This window comes from Pelobates fuscus, chromosome 3 (assembly GCF_036172605.1).
Source record: "Pelobates fuscus isolate aPelFus1 chromosome 3, aPelFus1.pri, whole genome shotgun sequence".
Classification (NCBI taxonomy): domain Eukaryota; kingdom Metazoa; phylum Chordata; class Amphibia; order Anura; family Pelobatidae; genus Pelobates; species Pelobates fuscus.
Window position 1 is genome coordinate 223,806,809 of NC_086319.1, and position 21,259 is coordinate 223,828,067.

The 21,259-nt window shown below is 41.2% G+C and overlaps 1 protein-coding gene across 1 annotated transcript in view; it reads left to right on the plus strand.

Annotated features, from left to right (window-relative positions):
* Positions 1-9,067: 9,067 nt before the first annotated feature.
* The window catches only part of SLC26A5 (solute carrier family 26 member 5), a 69,046-nt gene continuing 56,854 nt past the window's right edge, over positions 9,068-21,259 (plus strand). Inside the window, exon 1 of the mRNA XM_063448151.1 lies at positions 9,068-9,185. The gene's annotated coding sequence lies outside the window, so the exon portion shown is untranslated. The remainder of the gene's footprint in view (positions 9,186-21,259) is intronic.

Below are 21,259 nucleotides of genomic sequence, written 5' to 3' on the forward strand. Positions count from 1 at the left end.
AACAGGCACTGATGTTTCAGTGAGCACAGTAAGGTTTGTACTAAACTCAGAAGGTTTCCATGCCAGAACTCCAAGACATACTCCAGTAATGACCCAAAAGCACAAGAAAAGTTGGTTCCATGATGAATATGCTGAAAAGAACACTCTGCCTACAGCATGGTGGCGGTTCAGTAATAATTTGGGGCTGCTTTGCATCCTTTGGCACTAAAAACCTGTAGTGTGTGGAAGGAAAGATGGATTCACGGAAGTATCAGGAAATGCTAGGAGAAAACATCATGCTGTCTGTGAGGAAGCTAAAACTTGAGCGTCATTGGAATTTCCATTAAGACAATGACCCCACGCATACCTCAAATTCCACCAAGGCTTAGTTGCAGAAGAAGACATGGAAAACTCTACAATGTCAATCACAATCACATGATTTAAACCCCATAGAAAATATCTGGTGAGATTTGAAGAAGGCTGTTGCAGCACGCAAACCCAAGAATATTACTGACCTGGAGGCCATTGCTCATGAGCAATGGGCTAGGATTTCTCAGGAAGGCTTCTGGAATCTTGTGTCTAGCTATGAATCTAGTTTGCAGCAGGTCATAATAGCAAAAGGGTGCTCTACTAAGTACAAAAGATGCTTGCAATATAGGGGTTGAATAATTTTAAGAAAGGAGAAGTCATTATAAGTTGCATGTTTAGTTAAATTTGGGGATACCGCTTGAACCATTTGTTGTGTTGAGCTATTTCAATTGCTTTTGTTTGATTTGTTTATTGCAAACAGCTGAAAGTCTGTAAATTTTGACAATAAATGTGGTTAAATAATTTTGATTACAACTGTAATCAAAGACTTAACATGCAAGAAGACTCTGCTGGGGCTGTAGAAGGAACATCAGCAGGGACAGAGCCCTCGTAACACAGATCACAATACAACCCCTTTCCCACCCCTACCTACCCTACCTTAATACGCTATCCCACCCTCTCTCCCCAACTTTTCCTGGCGGGCCGCTGGGGTACTGGGGCAGGGGAGACCGGGGGCGGGGGCTGAGGTAGTCAAACGCGTGATATACAATACACTATATACCGGACAAAGTGTACCGCACACAACATCACCACAATCTGACTCAGGCTTCCCACCCCCTGCGTCTTGGGACGCATACCGAGTGCTCTCGGAACGCAGGGAACTTATAATATTGCTACAAAACACCCACAAACACTACGTCTTACCACCGCTCAAAGCACACACCTGACCGCCTATGGACCCCATACCGCCTGCACTCAGACGAGGTAGTAGGCATTCACCACAACATACCCTTAACTCAGGACGACACAGAATAGAGATCAGTGGAATGACACACACCACGAACCGATACACGGACGGTGCACAAGTACACCTATATCAATGAATCTAGAGAAGCATAATAAAACCAGTACGATACACCACTGAAGCTACCAGGCTCTGAGAGACCGGCCACATGCACGACCTACGAATTACTAAGCTTGCATACTTCTTGGTCCCTCTTAGCTTGACCCTGGAACAGACTCAAGCCTACGGGACATACTCTGGTAACCGAAATTAGAGACACACAATACCTAATTTTGTAGCTTTATGTATTAAATATGGGTAAGCATCTCACCCGCTCAGGTCAACAACATATGGGACCTGCGTGTCCTTTCATCATAGCTGGTCTGCGAACCCACCTGTTATTATATTGCACCCGATGTTAACACTTCAGTAATATCTCACAACTGTCTTTGCAAAAAAACAAAAAAAAAAAAGTTTCCTTTTGAATGTTTGTTAACTTGTAAAAATATCCACGTTCACATTCTGTAACTTTCACTTTGAAAATAAAAATCAGAATTACAAAGAACAAAACAAAAAAAAACATGGACTGGGAAACTATGTGAAACGTAATTCAGACCCATGTCTATTTAACAGACAAAAAAAAATGGAAAAGAGTAAGACACAAACCCCCCTCCCCATTGTACAATAAGTGATCCAAGACTTCCGCTGGACCACCAGGGATCATAGACCCCTGCAGAAATCTAAGCAAAGGGATGATGCTAAACAGACCAATATCACAAATATCCCATACAGTCAGCATACATCACACCCATCACATACAACAAGAACACACAACATGCAAATCACATACAGCCAGCACACTCCATAAATACACAAATTACATACAGTCAGCACACCATACACACATACATACAGTCAATCACCATTTGGATCAACAGAAAAAAAACAAATCTGAGGAAGGCTGAACTTGATAGACACATGTCTCTTTTCAGCTATGTAACTATGTAACCATATACGCACAGCACACCACACACAATACAAGGAAGGGATAAATTATGGGAGGACAGAAGGTGAACTTTGATTTTTTGCTAAATAAATACAAATGGCAAAAATAGCAATTGTATGACTGTAGTGGAGTTAGAGATAACTAATAAGCTATTTTTGCCTTCATTTTTCCATCTAAGATTTCATATTTGAAATTTCAAGTTTAGCAAATAGCCCTGTCAATGTTCAGGGCTGGGCAATGGCACTAATCTTCATTATTGAATTTATTTCATATCAGGAGTAGATTGTCATGACAGGCAAGTAGATTGGGCTACCATTTTACCCGTTGAACAAATAAATTATTTAAAAAGTCCAGACCTCTGTGAATGGGATGTTTATGGTAGTTGTGTGTGAATGAGTTGTAGGTGTCTGAGTATGATTGTGTGTAGGTTTCCATCATGCTAGTTCCAACACGGCTACCAACTGTATAGCCTTAATTTCTCCTGGCTTCTTTCTTATTGACCTTTTGCATCTAAACTTCAATGAGAGTAGACCAACCCTTCCATGGAGTTATCAAACATAAATATGTTTCATATTTTAAAACTGAAACGTGCATGTCCAACATTTGACTCTTTAACCCAGGGCTGTAAAACATAGGGCCAGCAGAGCCCACAAACATAGGAGGCTTCTTAAATAAGGGGACCTATAATACCGCACCGGACCAGGCCCCTGTCACAGCGTTAGTTTACCCTTGCGGACTGCTGGGAGGAAGTAAATTCAGATCACTCCCTCCTAGCTTGCTGAGTGACGTGCAGAGAGGAAGGGCAAGCATACACTCAGAGTAGGAGGAAGGGAAGCTTGAAAGCTCAAGCTAGCCAAGGAAAGCCACCCTCCTGCACCCAAAAGACAAGGAAACAGAAAGGTGGCTAAAAATATGTATATTATAACTTGTATGTATAAGTGTGTGTGCAAATCTGTGTCAGTGTCAGTCTAAGTGGGAGTGAGCGTGCACACAGTACACATGCTCCCCCAGCCCCTACAGCCACAGCACTTGTGTTCCAAATACCTAATGCACCCTCCAGATGCAAGGGAACCGCAAATCCCCCAAATATACCAACAAATTCAAGAGAATGGAAAGTGCAACGAGTCAGGATATGCAAAGAAACTATGCCCGAGCAAAAACATTTCAGCTGTAGCCTTAAAGGAACACTATACTGTCAGGAATATAAAGGTATTCATGACACTATTGTTCTAAAACCGCTGTTTAGGTGGCTGTTCCCCTTTTCCCCTTGTTAAAAAAAAATAAAATGTAATCGCTGCGCCAGTCTTGTTGCAGCTGGCTCCGCCCCGTTTCATCTCCTTGGCGGAGATCATCAAATTTGACCATGAACAAATAAGGAAAGCATTGGTAGGCTATTGTTCATGCATGAAAAATACCACGCTGCACCAATCAGTATCCCCTCATGGAGGTGCATTGAATCAATGCGTCCGTGCAGAGCGTGGAAACGCTGAACGTCAGTGCAGCAAGCAACTCTAGTGGCCATCTGAGTGACTGCCACTAGAAGTGTTCCTAGGCAGTAATGTAAACATCACCTTTCCTCTGGCAGTATTTAAATCAAAAAGCCTGCCGGGACAAACTATATACACCAGAACAACTACATTAGTGTTTCAAAGCTTTTTATTAAGCAAGGAAAGTAACATTATGTGTGATGCAGAAAAGTGCAGTATATAGAATGGACACGCAGGTCCTAAAAGCAATACACTCACAGCTTACAGAATAGTCAACAGTACATGGTATCAACAAAGCAGAGTAAATAGTTGCAGTATACTCGTTATAATTAAATTATAGTTTAGTGAACAGTATAAGCATCTTACAGCATTGGGTATGTGAAGTGGCTGCTAGTCGCCTTTTTTTTTTTTGTGTTTACGGACAGAGAGATACATGCTTGCCTATCTGGGCAGGAGGCAGGCGTATGCGCATTGGGAAGTAAAGGACAGAGGGTGTAGTCAAGGATGGCTAAGATAAGAAGGGGGAGGTGAGGGAGAAGGGGACAGGGACCAATCTACCTTACTGGTGGTTGCAAATCTCCCATTCGCTGTGGATGTTTCTAATTTTATAGGTCCGCATTGTTTTAGTGCATAGCCCAGAAAATCATATTTAGCTTACGCTGCATAAGTCAGGCTTCTCAAGCCAGTTCTGCTCGTGTCATCGTGCAGAACAACTACATTAAGCTGTAGTTGTTCTGGTGACTATAGTGTCCCTTTAATTATGCATGCTAAATAACCATACGTGTGTGTGTGTGTGTCTGTATATGAGTACCTGTGTGTATTTGAGTGTGAGAAAAAAGTATTACCATACACTTTGTTACAGATGTGTTTAACACAGCCACATTAAAATGCTGAAATACTTTATATGAATTAAGGTACTTGCTTAATTTTAATTTTGTTCTGTGGGTAAGATGCTTCATTTTCAGGACCGACATATAAACCCCTTAAGGACACATGACATGTGTGACATGTCATGATTCCCTTTTATTCCAGAAGTTTGGTCCTTAAGGGGTTAAACAAATATTTTTTCATCCTTTGATCATGGTTTTACACAATGTATTTCACAATACTCCAAACTGGCCTGACAAACCAATTAGTCACTCAGCATATTAAGGTTGTAAATGTAAATAGAAAATTTCAGTTATGTCCCTCTAAAAACAAATCCTAAACCTATATGGGAAGGGGAGGGCTGTCACTGCACTCACATGATTTCAGTAAACACATTTAATCTGTACTTAAAAGTTATATATTGTATTTAGAGAATTAAAATGGAAGTATCAGTGAAGGAGTTATAGCAGAAGTGTAATATCAAAACAAAAAAAACAATACATTATTATGGTCATTTTACAGTTTAATAAACTTCTGCTGGCGAACTTAATATTATATTTTACAAAGTTATAAATCACCTTGGTGAGTTACAAAACAAATGTCTCCACTACACTTAAAATAAAAAGAAATTTAACTGAGCCATGAGAATGGCAGCTCTGGGATTTGGTGTGCATGTTCTTCAATATTTTATTTTATTATTTTTTTATTTTTTATTACATCAGAAATTGGTGTATGATTTTGTGACCCACCGGGAGTTTTCTGGGCTGGAAAGACTCGCCACAACACTCCGACCCACATCACGGCGTAATGTCCTCACTTTCCCGTCTTCCCCTTCTCCTCCCCCTCCGACGTAACGTGCGGTCGTATCGTTTAATTATCCTTACGTCACACAATTTTGGGGCTATGATGTTCTTCATTTTATTTATTTCACTACACTATAAGGGATACTGCAGGCTGGATATAACCCATGTTAAAAATAAATAAAAATAAAAAATAATACACTAATAAACAATATACTTGCCTCTGTTGTCCCCATGTTTGCAGTGACTTCTCACCAGACTGAAAATAGCACATACCTTTGACATGTTTTTTTGCTTAAGTGTAAATTGTCAGAAATTCAAATTGAACTTGAAATTTTAGGCTTAATATAGCTGCACTGAACAGACCAGGATTAACAATAAAGTGACATTAGGCAGTAGCCTTGGGTCCAGAGGTAAGAGAGGATCCCCTGAACCATGAATTTGCTCGGCTCAATTAACTAACCCTATGTGGAAAATAAGAAGAAGGGGCCTAAAACCCGTAACCTGCTCTGAGCTCTAGGGGGTCTTAATCCTTCTCTGGTACTAAAACCATACCTGACTCAGAGAATCTTTCCAGTTCTCCTAATGTATCTGAAAATGTAAAATTAATTAAACACTAAAAAGTATCGTATTTTTCCGTGTATAAAACGCCCCCATGTATAGAACGACCCCTATTTTTTGAGCCTAAAATTAAAAACATCAGATAGAACAACTTTTATATTTTAGAGGTGACTTCTGAGGAGAACACACTTCTGATTCTTATGCCTCCCCTGCTAGGGTACTCTGTGAAGTTAAAGGGTCACTATAGCAGTTTTCCTGACACTATAGTGCCCTGAGGGTGCCCCCACTCTCAGGGTCCCCCTACCGTGGCGCTGAAGAGGTTAGAACAGCCCTTCAGCCACTTACCTTATTCCAGCGCCGGGCTCCCTTGGCGCTGGTGACCTCTCCTCCCCGTCCGACGTCAGCTCCCCCGTCCGATGTCACTGTAGCCGAAAGCGCATGCGCGGCAAGTGCTGTGCGCGCATTCAAAGTGTCCATAGGAAAGCATTTCTCAATGCTTTCCTATGGACGCTCTGCGCAATGGAGACGAAATTCGTCTCCAGCGTCGCAGATGCACCTCTAGAGGCTGTCTGGAAGACAGCCACTAGAGGCTGGATTAACCCCAAATGTAAACATAACAGTTTCTCTGAAACTGTTATGTTTACATGTGAAGGGTTAAAACCTGAGGGACCTGGCACCCAGACCACTTCATTGAGCTGAAGTGGTCTGAGTGACTATAGTGTCCCTTTAATGTTTAGTTTTCAATAATACAGACCAGCTCTCACTATGGGCCTGTGGCCCACTAAAACGCAGGAGGCGCCATCTTGGCTTAGGTCCCGCGCACAAGTATTTTATTTTTTTTAACCCCTGCAATGACATTCCGTGTATGAGATGTCCCCCAATTTTAGACTAAAAAAACAATAGAAAAAACATAGCATTATACACAGAAAAATATGGTAATTAATTGAAAACCAAATTGCAAAATGTAAGACAAAATTGTCAAGAAATAGCTGTAGCTGATTTGGAGAATTTTGACAAAGCAGAATATGTCACATAAATTGAGAAAATTTAGTTTTCAGTTTAGTTAGTATGCTTTGGAGTTTAGCAAATGCAAAAAAACAAAAACAAACAAACAAACAAAAAAACCTTAGCATTCACACTAGTGCAGCGTTTCGCAATTAGAGAACAAAATTGGGGTTCCGTTGCGATTTGCCCATCAGGTTGCCCAAGCATTTAGGGCCACCTGTTGGGTATCGCTAAACATGGGTATGGGTTTCCGGTCAGGCGCTGCGGGCGTCTTAGACCACGACCATATGGGATGCTGGGAGAAAGTGCTGTCACTTCCTCCCAGACAGAGCGCGCCTGCTGGAGGGAGAGGGAGTGCAGCGTGAGTGAGCAGCTGCTGACCTGGCACACCATTGTCAGCCTGCAGCACTGAAGGAAAAAAAGGGAAGTTAAGAGAAAATATAAAAATATGTGTATGTGTCTGTATGTACCCTTTGTACAGCGCTACGGAATCTGATGAGCTATATAAATAATAAAATAATAATAATAATAATGTGTACCTGTGTCAGTGTGTGTATCTGCCAATGTGTGTAAATCTGTGAGTGTATGTGCCAGTTTGTGTATCTGTGTGTCAAGGTGTGTGTATGTGTCAGTGTGTGTGTATATATGTGTGTCAGTGTGTGTGTCAGTGTGTGTGTATGTGCCAGTGTGTGTGTGTGTGTGTGTATCTGTGTGTCAAGGTGTGTGTATCTGTATGTGTATCTGTGTGTCAGTGTGTGTATCTGTCAGTATGTGTAGCTGTGTGTCAGTATGTGTATCTGTGTGCCACTATGTGCCAGTGTATGTCAGATACATATACACGCACAGATAATCACACCTTGACACACAGATACATATACACACACACACACACACACACACACAATGTGTGTCATGGTGTGTGTATCTGTGTGCCACTATGTGCCAGTGTGTATCTGTGTGTCAGATAAATACACATACACACAGATACACATACTGGCACATATAAACATAGACACACACCAGCACACACACACAGGTACACACACTTTGACACACAGATGCACACACCTTGACACACAGACACATACATACACACACACTGTGTTTTTAAGGGTATGTGTATCTGTGTGCCACTATGTGTATCAGATACATACACACAAATACACACTGACACACAGATACGCCTACTGGCACATACAAACACAAATACACACCAGTACATAAAAAAAATGTGGGGGGGGGAGGCGGAGGTTCCACGATGTTGATACACTATGTCAAAGGGTCCCACATGAAAAATTAATTAGGAACCCCTGCTCTAGTGAATGTTCCTGTGAACAAATCAAGGCTATATATTTATTACTACGTTATTTATATCAAAATATAACACAAAAAGCAAAATGTCAATAGGAACATTCATACCAAAACTTAACACAATTAATATATATATTAAATATTAATTTGCAGAAATATAGGTGACCTTCTTTTAGGATTTAGCTTTTAACTAAAATGTATTACACATAAATATTACCTAACAGATCAATTTATATTAAAAACACATTTTAGGAAAAAAACATTGATTAACAGCAAATACTTTAATTTCTTACCGAATTGTTTTTATTTTTCCCTAATTAGTTCCTAAACGTGTACATAGCGACAGTAGAAGCAACGAATACGTTTTATTTATATACCTCTTCAATGTAAGAAGCTATTGAATATAACCAGCAGCCACCTGCTATCTAATGTGATTACCGCCTTGTTTCCTTTACACCACATAACATGACACTTTTCTTTACGAATGAAAAGTCATTCTGACACAGCAACAGTGTATTCTACAGCAAATGCCACTCTACCAGTAAAGGAGGTTCTGCGTTCTATGCAAAGTGAGTAACCTTTAACTCCACTGCGGTGCATGCTGGTAGATGATGTTCCTTAGCGCAATCCACGCTGTTCTTTTAAATGAAGGCAGGACCACATTTCCCGGCATACCTCAGCAGGGCAGCTTAACTACACAGGCGTAGTGATGCCCTATCAGTAGCTTCTCACATTTCAAGGATCTGATAGTTCTGTAAGTCAGAAGTGAGACCTGCAGTTAAACTGTAACCACATTAAATGCTTATAAGCTACTGTGCTGCCAATAGATTGAAAGGAGCCTTCAAGGAGTGCTAAAGGTAAGTGAACCCACATGACCCTCTATGTTCAATAGATAATGTATTAATCTTGAATCCTTTCCATCCTGTGTAGTGCTAGTGCTTGGATGTGAGCTATGTAGCTATGTACCATTAACCACCTTGTCTTCTGAGTCTGTCATTGACTTGGAAGTCACTTATAACACTATCAATCATTTTCACATGGCTTGCCACATGCACAGTTGGCTTTAGGATTGTGCTTAGTTATTTATATTATGGAACTATTAAGTTAAGACAGTCATTCGAATTTTCCTCTACAATGTGTTTTGACTAGGACAACCGACTGAGAAGGTTGCATTTGAATGGTCACATTCTTTACATGGCTAGATTTCATTTCATAGATTTGTGATGCCTTGGGTGTTACAACAGTAGGATCCCAGGGAGCATATTACCCTTACACTGTGGGTGTGAAATCTGCTAATATATTTTATTTACCAAAAACTGTTGTGTTGGATCCATTCTGGGCACAATGATTGTAGGAATATAAAAAGTGTGTGCGTGTGCGTGTCTATATATATATATATATATATATATATATATATTATTTATAAAGTCCCAATAATTTCCTCGGTGCCTTACAGCATACACAATTACTAATTCTCTAGGTTATTAAACAGGAAAAAAAAGGTTCCCCGTCAGCGCCCTGTGTGAAATGTAAGAGCGATTTAATAAATATTAGTTTAATATTAAATATTAATTTTGATTATTGCAGTTTAATACTAAAAAAAGTTTGTTTTGTTTATAAAAAGGCTAGTTATGACATATATGGATAGACAATCATGGACACATTACTTTGTAAGAATAACTAAATGTGTGTCCTGTGACCATGTCAGTGTCACAAGTTAGAAGTGGTGTATTCAATAAATAAAATATTTCTAAAATCCCTTTTAATAAATATTTTAAAATGAAGAGCAGGTACAGGCACTCAATCTTGCTGGACATTGTTACAGGCTCTTATATAGATGCGGGTTTATTTACTAAACCAAGAATTGTGTTTGGCAGTTTAACTTCAGAATTGAGCACTTACCAACTTACATATCAGTAATGCTTTGGCACACTTGAAAGGACACTCCCCAGGTACCATCTGGGCAACAACACAGCTTACTTGTATTGGATAAGTTTTGTTCTTTCCCAGTTTAAATCTCTAGTTTTGCTATATAACAAAAAAATTACTAAAACTTTATGTGGTATAACTCTGCCCCCAATCTCACACACCCATTTTTTTCTTCATAAAGCACTTCCTTAAAGGGATACTATAGTGCTAGGAATAAAAAAAGATTGACAGCGACTAGAGGCAATGTAATTATTGTATTTTATCAGAAACTGCAATAATTATCATTGCAGGGTTAAGGAGACAGGGGCACTGCACCCAGACCACTTCAATGATATGATGCTAATGCTATAGTAGTTGTGGTGCTTGTGAATGTTCCTATACATTTCAAATGCACTTTGAACTATTACCAGTTTTCACTTTAGATAACCCTGCATATGTCTTCCATACACATGCTCTCGATTATGTTAATGTATCCTTTGTCTCCCTCTCATACACACACTCTTCCTTATACAGACACCCTATCACACTCTCTTTCACACACAAACACTCCCTTAAACACAGCCACCCTATCTCACTCTCTCCCACACAAACACTCCCTTGTACACAGACACCCTATCTCACTCTCTCCCACACAAACACTCCCTTATACACAGACACCCTATCTCACTCTCTCCCACACAAACACTCCCTTATACACAGACACCCTATCTCACTCTCTCCCACACACAAACACTCCTTTATACAAAGACACCCTATCTCACTCTCTCCCACACACAGACACTTCCTTATACACAGACACCCTATCTCACTATCTCCCACACACAAACACTGCCTTATACACAGCCACCCTATATCACTCTCTCCCACACAAACACTCCCTTGTACACAGACACCCTATCTCACTCTCTCCCACACAAACACTCCCTTATACACAGACACCCTATCTCACTCTCTCCCACACAAACACTCCCTTATACACAGACACCCTATCTCACTCTCTCCCACACAAACACTCCCTTATACACAGACACCCTATCTCACTCTCTCCCACACACAGACACTTCCTTATACACAGACACCCTATCTCACTATCTCCCACACACAAACACTGCCTTATACACAGCCACCCTATATCACTCTCTCCCACACAAACACTCCCTTGTACACAGACACCCTATCTCACTCTCTCCCACACAAACACTCCCTTATACACAGACACCCTATCTCACTCTCTCCCACACAAACACTCCCTTATACACAGACACCCTATCTCACTCTCTCCCACACACAAACACTCCTTTATACAAAGACACCCTATCTCACTCTCTCCCACACACAGACACTTCCTTATACACAGACACCCTATCTCACTCTCCCCCCCCAAAAAATCCTGCCTTATACAGACACCCTATCTTACTCTCACTCAAACACAAACACTTCCTTATGCACATACACCCTATCTCACTCGCTCTCACACACAAACCCTGCCTTAAAGGGACACTATAGTCACCCAAACCCATTCAGCTCAATGAAGTGGTCTGGGTGCCAGGTCACTCAGGTTTTAACCCTTCAGATGCAAACATAGCAGTTTCAGAGAAACTGCTATGTTTACATTTGGGGTTAATCCAGCCTCTATTGGCTGTCTTTTGGACAGCCACTAGAGGCGCATCTGCGATGCTAGAGGCACATTTCACCTCCATCGCGCAGAGCATCGGGGGAGCTGACGTTGGGGGCGGGGGAGGGGGAGGTCACCAGTGCCGAGGGAGCCCGGCACTGGATTAAGGTAAACTGCTGAAAGGGTTTTAACCCCTTCAGCACCACGGGAGGGGAACCCTGAGGGTGGGGGCACCCTCAGGGCACTATAGTGTCAGGAAAACCGCTTTGTTTTCCCGACACTATAGTGATCCTTTAAACAGACACCCTATCTCACTTGCTCCCACTTGCATACCTTTGTTATACACAGACATCCTATCTCTCTCCCATACACAAACTCTCTCTCTCTCCCAAGTCACATTCTCTGTTTTAGAAAGCCACCCTATCTCACTTTATCTCTCCCACGCACACTCTCTCTCATACACACACACAAGGTATTTTATATGCATACACTATATGTAATATACACATTAAATCCTTTACACGCAGACACCATACATCTCTCATGTACAGACATTGACCTTGATTTAATATTTTTTAGATAAACCTTTAAAATCATTTAATTCAAAATATGTTAATATTTTTAAATATATTTTAAATGTGTATATTTTTTGATATGTTAAAGGGACACTCCAGGCACCACAATAACTTAATTTAAATGAAGATATGCTGCCAGGGGACTACCGGGACACTCTTACTTCAAAGGGTTAAACCGTTTTCAAATCATCATTTAGATGAAGTTGTTTTGGTGCCTGGAGTGTCCTTTTAATACAGTTAAGAAATAATTTTAAATGTTTAACAAAAAATGTTAACTAATTTGAAAAGCCTAATTTAAACATGTTTAAATTTAAGGGACTCTCCAGTGCCAGGAAAACATATCCGTTTTCTTGGTATTGCAGGACCCTGCAGTACCCCACCCACCCATCCCATGTTGCTGAAGGGTGTCCTTCAGCGCTGGGTAAGGCTCAGCCCACGCTCCTTCCCTGCCGGCGGGGGAGACCTAATGTGCATGCGCGGCAATGGCTGCACGCATTAGACCTCCCCATAGGAAAGTATTATTCAATACTTTCCTATGTGGATTCCGGCGACGTTGTCGTAATTTAAAACACTTTTCATGTTCTAAGAAAACTGAAGTCCCTCTAGTGGCTGTCTGATAGCCACTAGAGGTGGAGTTAACCCTGCAATGTAATTATTTCAGTTTATAAAAAAACTGCAATAATTACACTTGTAGGGTTAAGGGTAGTGGGAGTTGGTACCCAGACCACTCCAATGGGCAGAAGTGGTCTGGGTGCCTGGAGTGTCCCTTTAAGAAAACTGACCCTTACCCTTATATAACATGTCTCTCCCATAGCCTGATTAACCTAGGGGCTATTGGAGAGGCATGCCCAATCAGCCATAATGTTTATGTTCGGTTGTTTTTTTTTTTTTCTTTTATGTATTTATTATGAACTAGATAACTGTAACAATACACAATTACAATTAATACAAACACTTAGTCTAACGAAACATGATTGACATAATGGAACAGTAGGTGAAGAGGGCCACACTCACATTATCTCTCTGTCCAAGACTCCATGCTCTCCTTATCTGGCTTTCCCATATACACTTATATTTCCACCTATTTTGCTACATTTCTGGGTAGGAGAGTAGCTTGCCTTGTGTTTAGTGCTGAGAGCAAGTTGTTCCTGATTGGCCCTGTGTCAGAGACATGATCACAGCTCGCCTTCCTGTACTGTATGGTTGGTTTGAGTGACAGGAGCTGTAATGTCACCAAATAAAACAAACTCCATGTGTAAAAGGAGTAACCAAGTAATACTTCATATGACAGATAATAAATGCCATAAAGGTACATTCCTGAAAGTAATACAGAACAGAATCAGAACCTTCAGGGCTCATTGTCAAGAAAAACTGTACATTGAGCTTAACATAGCTGAAATTCATGGCAAGGTAGTCATTTGGAAGCTATCCCACAAAGATAACCTTATGTAAGGCGTAATAAACTTGCTCTCTGAACAATGGAAAAAGCAATATCATTTGCTGAGTCACCTTTCACGTTATTTGGATGTATAATTCAGTGGGAATTCCCAAAAAATCCCTCAACCTTCAATGCCTGCCGCCAAGCATTGGTGATCCATAATGGTCTGGAATCTGTCTGGTACCAGTAACGCCAATAATTAAATAACACCATAACCACTGTAGCGGATTGTAGTGGTTATGTAGCTAGGACGATGTTGCTGCATCCTTTCTTTTAAATCCCTACTTCACAATTCAGCCACCCTTTTGCTTGTATAATTTATTTATTTCTAAAATATATTACCAGGAAAGATACATTGTGATTTCTCTCGTTTTCAAGTATATCCTGGGTGCAAGGAGGTCAGCCTTCTGAAAATTCTATCTATCTATCTAATCGCCATTGCAAAATAGCACGGGTACTTTGAAGTAGAGTAGTAGTATTACATGATTGGATGAATAGTACAGGCATATGTTCTCAGATAAATGAGTTATGAAACGATTGTTCTTTACTTTAATGAGAGAGGTTTGATGATATAACCGTACGATTGAGGTTTTATTGTATTCCAGTTTAATGGAGATGTGAAAATATGCCATGTCACGAGCCCAAGGTTACATTATACGCATTTCTGTTGCAATTGGCTGTTACATCTACTTAAAGCTAGTTTTGCAAGAGTCCAGTCTTAGTGTTAGAGTGTTATTTTCCTTGGATGATACATTATTTCCTAAACATTCATATGTGGTTTATTGATTGCACAACCAGCTTTATGAAGCAATTATTAAATCTAAAGTCACCTTCTAGTATCTGCAACTTGACAAATTCTAAAACTGATTGCTAAAAAACTGTTACGAGTAGAAGCAAGAGGACTGGACACAGGCTTGGGAACCAGACCTACTCCGCCCAGCATTCGTACCTTCTACTAAGATTAAACATAGTAGAGCAGGGGTAGGCAACCTTTTAGCAGCACTGTGCCGATATAGGATTGTGATGTCCCGTAGCGTGCCGATCCTATTTTTTTTTAAATCAAGGTGTGTATGCTGCCATATTCTGCTTGTGTTATTTTTACTGTAATTGCTTTGTATCGTTGTATTTGTGCGTATATGCAGGGCCGTCTTTAATAGTGACTGGACCCTGGGCAAAGCATTTGCTTAGGGCCCCCTGGACCCTGCCCCCCCTTCCCAGGCATGTAATCACATCATCCACCTCAATGCAGTGGCGGACCTAAAGTAGAGAGGTGCAAGACTTTTTGGGGGTCTCCCTGTTGCACGGGTGATTAAAAGGTAGATCCCCATCTGTCGTGCAACTCCAGAAATGCATTGATAGCTGGGGCTCTACCATTTACCCATGTTTGCAGGTCTGTATTTAGCACTAAGCAGTTTTTGTTTGTTTGACTGTAAACAGGTTTTTGTATGGAATTTGTTTGTACGTGGTGTTGGCGTGATTGCAAGCATGTATTTGTGTAGTGTAGAACATATGAACTATATGCCTGAAATGCAATCACGGACTTAAAACGAACTGCTCAACGATATCACTTTGGACTCAATTTCCCATAACACCGCTGACGCACACCGGAAGTGACGCCGAGATCCGGACAGCACCATGGGAGATGTAGTACGAAGGACAGGAAGTGACGCGACGACATCAACCCGAGCCACTGGGAACACACCGGACTGAAGATTAAAAGACTTTTGGCGGTTTTTTAAAGATATATAAGCGATTTTATTCAGAAGAAGATCAGGAGCCGACTGAGGAAGCCGTGTGACGGCGAAACGCGTTTTGGCAACAATATTTGTATTTTACATATGACATTTCGAATTTTATTATTTTCTAGTAAACTGTATACATAATTTTAGAATATTCTTTTTATAATAAATATATTTTTATACTCAACCATCTTTGCTGCATCCTGTTGAAGTGATTCCAGAAAGGGGTAGTGTCACCCCACAAATTGACACTAGGCCAATATACTTAGAGCCGGTTATCAAAGGCTCTAAAAAAGGTGAGCAATACTATATTTCATTTACATTGGTATTTATAGTATTTGAAAATACTACGCTCAGATTAGATCACCTGTGTCTTTTTTCTATCTAAAACTTGGAGGAAAACACGTATACGTATATCGTGAGAGGGGGGTCGTGTGGTCTACCCAAAAAGACACAGACGCCAGGAAGTTTAGAGCCTTATACCTGTAAAAGGCTCTAAAAAATGTGAGTGAATTTGACTCTATCTCCAGAATTCACTAAAAATTTGATTCACCCTAATATACTGCACAATTATCTGTATATTTACCCTTTTTTTCATATATACAAGTGTGTTAAAGAGGGTAAGTGCAATCAAGAGCACTATTCACTGTTGTATTATTCTATTACACCCAGCGCTACACTCAAGAAAACTTAGGTTTTCATTGTTGATTTTGGTGATCTTTTATTTGTGTAGTGTTGGTTTTTGAATGCAGGGGTGTATTTACATATAATTTTGGTGTGTAACACAGACATGTGTTTGTACGTAGTGTTGAGATTTGAATGCAGAGGTGTATTTGTGTGTAGTGTTAGTGTGTGAATGCTTAGATGTATGCACATTTACACACAGAGAGATATATACACACTGAAATGCGCGCACACACACACATGCTGACACACAGACATACTGACACACACACAGACATACTGACACACACACAGACATACTGACACACACAAAGACATACTGACACACAGACATGCTGACACTCAGACATGCTGACACACATAGACATATGACACATGGATATGACACACACAGATATGACACACACAGATATGACACACACAGATATGACACACACAGATATGACACACACACACACTGACAGACATACTGACACAGAAATACACTTTAAAACCCACCCTCCAGTTTCCTACCTTTCCTGCTGGTGGTTGAAGGTGTTGGAAGTTGGGGTCTAGCGCTCTCGGGCAGCCCCCCTCCAATCTGCCTACTCTTCTTTCCCGCGCACTCCTCTCTTTGTGGGCGGAAGTGATGCGCGGCCGTCAGTTCCTCCCAGCCTGCTGTCGAAAAGCAAGGGGCCCGCTCACGCTGTTAAAGCGCCTCAGCGTGCGACCGGGCCTCTGCTGACAGAAGCCCACCAGGTGGTCCTTTGTGCATGGGCCACCCGGTGGGCCTCCTTAGTGTGCAGATTATCGGCCAGAGGGTTAGAAATAGTTGAGGCCAGCAGGGCTGCCCAGTTCGCCCCGCGTTAAAGACAGCCCTGTGTATATGAGCTATTATATTGTTTATGTTCATGAGTAGTTTATGGTATTGTGTATGATACATATGAATGTGGGCTGTGTATGGGGGGCGCTTGTGCAATTGTGTGTGTGTGTGGATGGATATGTCACAGTGTGTGTTTGGTAGTGTGTGGGGGCTGTTTGGGGTATTGCATGTGGGGTTGTGTGCATGTATGTGGATTGTTAGTGGTGTTTCGTTTGTGCGGATTGTGTGTATGTTTGTGTGTGGGCTGTTCGCATTATTTGTATGAGGGGAGGGTTATTCTGCATTTCTGTGTATATCTAGCAGTGTGGGTGGCTTCCCTGGGTTCCAGTGGGAACCAGGCTGGCCAGGTACAGGTAAAGGACAGGAGCTACAACAGCAGCTGCAGGCTGCTCTACTACAGTGTGGATTCCTAGTCACAAGTGCTGGGGGGGAAGTGCTCTGAGATCACTACCTCTATGTGCTACAATGAATAAATTTAGGATTGTTTTTCACCACCTTTGCGGATTAGCAGATATCTGAAGTTTTACTGTGACTCCTGATAGGCCAGAGCCTGTTTGGCTCTAGCAGCCTTGAGTGCCGTGGAAAGACACCTCGAGTGCCGTGCATGGCACTAGTGCCGTAGGTTGCCTACCCCTGTAGTAGAGAGTCTTCCTTTCCAGCACTACTTGACTAGTAGTGCCAGGGATCTTCCAGAGAGAGAGTTTTAGCAGAAGTTCCTCCAACTTCTAATAAAGTGGGATTTAGTACTATACAACTTTATTGAAACTCACACAGGGATTTTATACACATCTTTGTTGTACAGTGAATGCAACCAAGAACAGTGAGGACTTGTGCAAGCAACCAATCACACAAGAAGTTTAATTAAATTACAGCCAGTACCATGTTTACTAGGAACGGTGGGCACAGACAATGTCAAGATCTGTGAACCAAATTGGAGACTTCAGGGTGTAGCAGAGCATCCAGTTTGAAGCCCTCTCCTGGAACAATGCGACAATGCCCTGCTTGAAACACGAAGGCAAGGATGGGGAAGGAAGGGCATACACAGAATTGCCACACCAATACTTTTAACCTAAGGCCAACTACACCTTTAAGAAAACAACATGAAGTAACTTGGGGCTCACTGTCCATGTAGCGGAATTACAGTTAAATTATGTAATGGGAGAACCTGATCCAATAATTCTCTTTGAGTATGTAAACACACCAGTGAAGCCTTCATCCTAACAACTATTGCCTGTAAACATTGAGATTAAGAGATGCTCCATAAAGCTTGACTTTAAAGAAGCACTATAGCATTAGCAATAGAAACCTGTACTCTATAGTGTCCTATTTGACAAAAAATTGAAAAATCACCCCAAAAAATGTTTCTTAACTCTTATACAGCTCCAAGAATCCCTTGACTGTGTCGGCCACTCTTGCAATGTCATCCGGCTCTCTCACAAATGGTGCCCTGTTCAGTGCCCCTAAAAGAGGAGCATTGGGGACTGATGCGCATGTGTGGCAAGTACTGTTCATGTTCATATAGTTCTCATAGAAAAACATTGAATTCAATGCTTTCCTATGTGCTGTGCAGAGAAAGCACCTCTTGTGACTGTCAGGAAGAGATATGTTTAACCATGCAATGTACATATTGCAGTCTCTACAAAACGGCAATGTTTTACATTGCTGGGTTAAAATGACAGGACCACTGCACCCAGATCACTTCACTGAGATGAATTGGTCTGGGTAACCTTAGTGGTCCTTAACGTAATGATACACACCCCACACACATAATTAGTTGTATAGTTCAAAGACAGTCTGGCCAAGGTGGGCTGTGGTTGGCCTGTCATTCAGTAGGATGTCATGCGAGCTAACTTAGCAGGGGATATTTGTTAACAAATGTGTATATATACTTCCCGGGACAGCATGATAGTAGAGTAAGGATGGTTAGAGCACAATTTTCAACATAAGTTCACATTAGTGCTGCTTTTCAACTCACAGGGATAGATTAGAGTTGAGAACGCATGGGATCAATTTGATAAATGTTATGATCTATGAGAAATAACGTGTTTTCTGAATTTACTGTTCTCAGAATAAGAGTTTGCAGTTGTCTAATTTCAATAGAAACTTGATATAGAAGATTAATTGTGGTTGTATGTTTGGGGGATTTAAGCATCATGAGAAAGCGCTTAATTGATTTAGTTTGTGCTTAAAGGAGCACTATAGTGCCAGGAAACAAACTTGTTTTCCTGGCACTATAGGGTCATTAGGTTCCCCCCCACCCTCATGGCGCCCCCTCTCGCTGGGCTGAAAAGGTTAATACCCCTTCGCCCACTTACGTTTCTTCAGCGCCGGGCTCCCTCGGCGCTGGTGACCTCTCCTCCTCCTACCGACATCACCCCGTGCGCATTCAAACCGCCCATAGGAAAGCATTACTCAATGCTTTCCTATGGACGTCAGCGTCTCCTCACTGTGATTTTCACAGTGAGAATCGTGGAAGCGGCCTCTAGTGGCCGTCAGTGAGACAGCCACTAGAGGCTGGATTAACCCTCAGTGTAAACAATGTTTTCAGCTGCAGGGTTAAAACTAGAGGGACCTGGCACCCAGACCACTTCATTGAGCTGAAGTGGTCTGGGTGCCTATAGTGGTCCTTTAAAATGCTAGAGGTCCAGGCAAGGTGTTTCCCAGAGATGGGCACGGATTAGTCCTATGACATGTTAAAGAATAGAGTAAAATTAAACATCAATTAAATTGCAAATATACTCTAGAAGTCGGCAGTTTAATGAAAGGGTGAGAATAGTACAGATAGTTATAGTGCTCGACATTTAGATTGGCAGATATAATGGCTCATAATTCTCACTGTGAATCAGATTTGCTATAATGATTACTCGTTGTTCCCTAACATTTGATCTTTATCTACTGATTTTAATCTCTGGCTGCTCTCTCCTACTTAACATTACTTTCAATGATATCCCCATACCTTTGGTTTTCTTACCTTGCTTTATACTCAGGTTAGGTTTTTTTCAAAATGGACACTCTTAGCACCAGAACCACCACAGACTGTCCCTGCAGCCTCAGCAATGCAAATGCATGCTTTTCTGAGAAAAGCCAGTTTTCAGATTGCATTGTAAGGCCATAGAAATGCATTGAGCCAGTATAGATCTATGAGGAGGTGCTGATTGGCACCAACGATCCCCGTATGAGGAGTCATTGGATTGTCCGAGAGCATCTCTAATGATAATCTTAGCCAGGTTAGGAACAGCAGCTGCGGGAAGACCAACACTCCAAAGAAATAAAGGTAAATAAAGCTATTTATTTAGCTATTTGAGGAGTGCATAAATCTAAATAGTTATAAAAAATACTAACTTTAAACTGCATGTTTGTTTTCCTTTAAAGGGATATGCATCACTTTTTTTTTTTTTTTTTTTTTTTTAAACTTCAAGTAAACACTTTAAAACATAATATACAGACCAAAACAAAAGCAGGGGAAAACGTAACTAAACCTCTCAGCTAGGAGTGTTTATTCAGACTCCCCTCCCCCCTCTTTCCCACCCAGCTCAGTTTCAAATCAATCCACTGGCAGTCCCATGGCAGAAACAGGGCCTCACTGTGCAGCAGCAGGAGAGAGAAACCGGACACCTGCATGAATCACACTGATCAGACTCCCTCTTTTCTCCCCCTATCAGGATGTTGCAAGGTGAAGAGATCTATTGACTGCACATGTGTAAATCTGTCAGGCATGCCTAATGCATGTTTCTAGCATTCCTAGGGACAGGACACTGATTGGTTAGATCAGTGTCCTCCCTGGAGTGGGTGTGGAAAGCATAAGAAAGATGAATAAGCAGATAAATATGAAAAAAACAAAAAAACATATTTACCTGCTTTTGTCAGCTTGCAGAGCGAGGCAGTTGTCTCAAAGTGATTTTACCTTGTTCTCCCTTAACATTCTTAACTCCTATCATTCACCTTTTCCTTCCCCTTTCTTTCATTAACATTATTTTTCAATCTACTTTATTCTTCTGATACTGGATGTCCATCTTTCTTATTTTGGGGGAGGAGTGCATTTCAGATTGACAAGAAAAAGCGTATCTGTACCTTTTTGCACAGATTGAC